The sequence below is a fragment of the Ictidomys tridecemlineatus genome, chromosome 3 (assembly GCF_052094955.1).
Source record: "Ictidomys tridecemlineatus isolate mIctTri1 chromosome 3, mIctTri1.hap1, whole genome shotgun sequence".
Classification (NCBI taxonomy): Eukaryota; Metazoa; Chordata; class Mammalia; order Rodentia; family Sciuridae; genus Ictidomys; species Ictidomys tridecemlineatus.
The window spans coordinates 154,141,943-154,145,667 of NC_135479.1; positions in this window are offsets into that span (position 1 = coordinate 154,141,943).

A 3,725-nucleotide genomic window follows, 5' to 3' on the forward strand; every position below is an offset into this window, starting at 1 on the left:
CTTCTTGCATTGTCTCACATGTGAGCTTTTGGGGAACATCTTATATCCAAACCATAACAAGCATTATGCACAATAGATAACATGACCCTGTTCTTGACATTTATTAATTTTTATCCATCTGTATTTGGGATTAGGCTCATAAATTGGTAGAAGACTGTTTAAATACTGAAAAATAAATCAAAAGTTGACAATGTCAAAACAGGAATAGAAAATGCACCATAGTAAAGATTCTAAGATAGTTCATTAAAGTTCAATTTTATTGTACAGGAACCAACTTACGAAAATTGCTCACTGTGGAGGCGAAGCATGGTTGAACGATAGAATTGTGGAGAATTTTTTAAAAATACAGATTTCTCAAATCCACTCTAAATCTGCTGAACAGGAAAGATAAGGATTAATTGAGGAAGCAGAGGCTGAGATGGAATTAGGAGTGATAAAAATTAATTGGGAGAGGAGGTTTTACCTCTGAAAGATTGAAGGACAAGGAGGATAGGGATGGCAAGCTTTCAGACCACGATGTGCAGATCTGAATGAAGCCTGTGAAAGGAAAGAGGGGAGGAGCACATTTGAGAAAGAAGAACCTCAGATCACAATATAAGTATTGTCCAAGTCTTGACCAAACCAATGGGCAGCTGGAGTAAAAGCAGTCTTTCATAAGAGGAGTTGATCAACTCCTCATAGGCATCAGCTGGGGGCTGTCCAGGAAGAGCACAGCCTGGCTCAGAGGCTGAAATGGCTGCTGAAGATGTCAGCAACTGGGGACTGTCAGTTAACTGCACTCACTGCTTGCAATGGACTGCTAATTTTTTTTTTAATTGATGTGAAATCTGAACAGCCCATTTACATGACTATGGTAAGCTATTTTCAACCCTTCAGTGAATTTTATTGTAGTTGTACTTTTATAAAGAAACTACCACTTTTTAAATAAAAAAGATGCAACCGACTTTTATTAAATACTTTGAGAACTTTATATGGGAGTTTAAACCACACATATTTCTTGTGACTACTTACAATTTTGGTCATATTTTCACATTGTACTTTATTATTTTTTCTTTTATATGTTTTACTGAATTGCAAATTCTCTTTCCTCCACCCTACCCCCTCTAATACTTTCAAAGTTATCCATTAGTAACCCATTATAACATACCTCTATTAGTAGTTATGTTTTATTTATGGACATCTATAAACAGCTTTATTAAGGTTGATAGTATATGCATTATTAAGTTTACACATTATTAAGTTTTCACTTGAGAAATCATCAGGATAGTCAATATAATAAACTTGTTTATCACTCCAAAAAGTTTTCTTATGTCTCATTTATAACTGTAAGCCCAAACTATTCGTGTTGCCCCCATTCCCTGCTCCCTAGGTAACAAAGATCTGCTTTCTGTAACTATGCATTAATTTGTACTTTATCCTCAACTTTATTCCAGAAGTTTTATAGTTTTAGGTTATACACTTATATTTATGACTTACTTTAAAATATTTTTGTATGTGGTGTGAGATATGGATTAAAGTTCATTTTTTTGCATGCACATATCCCAGCATCACTAAATTACCTTTCAATTTTTTTGTGGAAAATCATTCATCACTACACATATAGGTCTATTTGTAGATGCTCTGCTTTGTTTTATTGAACAATTTGTCTATTTTAATGTCTGCATCACATTGTCATATAGCTTTATAAGACTTGAAAGTAGTAGTATTAGACCCCCAACTTCATTATTTTTCAAAGTACTTTCAGTTATACTAAATAATTCTAGTTTCCATATGAATTTTGAAATAAATTTGTCAATTTCTGCAAAAAAGTCTGATTGGGCTTTGACTGAATTGTGTTAAAGCATACATCAATTTGAGGAAATGGATTCCTCAGCAACATCGAGTCATCCAGTCCATGAGTATAGCAGACCTCCCATTTATCTAGGCCTTTCACTTTTTCCCTGTAATGTTTTGTACTTTTCTGTGTATAGTCCTTGCACATCTTTTGTCAGCTTTATCCCTAAATATTGCATTTTAATTGCATTTTATACCTTTTGATGCTATTCTAAATGGCATGTTTTAAAAACATCAGTTTCTAACTTTTCCCTGATATGACATAAAAATAATATTAAATTTTGTATTGACCTTATATCCTGCAACCTTGTTAAATGTAATTATTGGTTCTAACAGCTTTTTTTGTAACCACTATCAGATTTTCTACATAAAAGACCCTGACATCTGAGAGGGAGGACTCACTTTCCTATCCAAGTGACGTTATTTGTTTTATTTACCTAATGCAGTGGCTAAAACCTCTAGAATTAGGTTGTTTGGAAGTAGCAAAAGTGTACTTAACTTGTCTTAATTATGGTTGTAGAGGGAAAGCATTAAGACTTTTACCATTAAATAGTAATTTATCTGAAAATTTTTTGTACACGCCCTTTATTGAATTGATAAGGTTTCCTTCTAGTCTTACTTTTCTGAAAGTTTTTTTAAAAACAGGAATGGATGTTAAATTTCATCAAAGCTTTTTCTTTGTCTATTAAGATGGTCAAAATAATCTTCTTTTTTGGGTTTTTAATGGGCTGACCTCTTTTTTTTAATATTTATTTTTTAGTGTTCAGTGGACACATCATCTTTGTTTGTATGTGGTGCTGAGGATGGAACCAGGCCACATGCATGCCAGGCGAGTGCGCTACCGCTTGAGCCACATCCCCAGCCCCCTGACCTCTTCTTTGTTTCTACTGTTATCAAGTTCAGTAACCTTTTCTTCTGTAATATATAAACTGGTTTTCATTGCTGTAGTTTTTATTTTTAAAAATTAAATTTGGATCTTACTTTATGTCTTCTATATCTTGATTTAGCTTTTGGAACATATGGACTAAATTCATAAAGATTGTTTAATGCCCTTGTCTGCTGATTTTTAAACCTTTGCCAGTTTTTGCCTTAGTGTGGATTCTACTTTTTGGTTTCTTTGAATGTCTTGTAATTAAACTTATTGTCATAAATATACATAACATAAAATTGATTATTTTAACTGCAGGATGTAATGAAACTAAGTATTTTCTCATTGTTGTATAATCATGACCATTTTCCATCTAAAAAATTTTTCAACTTCCTGAACAGAAATTCTGTACCAATAAACAATTCCTATTGTCTTCTCTCCCCTCCCCTTGGTGACCAACATTCTACTTTTTAACTCTATAGATTTGACTACTATTGTTACCTCATATGAGTGGAATTGTGCAGTATTTATCTTTTTATTTCACTTTTATTTCATAATTATCTTTTAGTTTCATCAGTGTGATAGCATGTGTCAGACTTCCTTTTTTTGGTTCAGGTATGGATGCTACTATAAACATACATATACAAATATCTGTTCCTATCTCTGCTTTCAAATATTTTGAGTATGTACCCAGAGATGGAATGACTGGATTACATTGTTATTGTTTTTTAAATTTAAAATTTTTTGGGAAACCAACACTCCTCTTTCCATCGTGATTGCACCATTTTCCCTTCCCTCTAATAGTGTATAAGTTTTTCAGTTTCTCTATCCTTAAAAACACTTAGGTGTTAAGTGGTAATTTGTTCTTTTGATTTGCATTTCCCTAGTGATTAGTGATGTAAAAATCTTTTGTTTATTTACCCTTTATATGTCTTCTTTGGAGAAATGTCATTTCTCCAAAATTGCCCATTTTCCCCTCAAATTTGTTTGTTTGTTTTGTTTTTGGTACTGGGGATTGACCTCA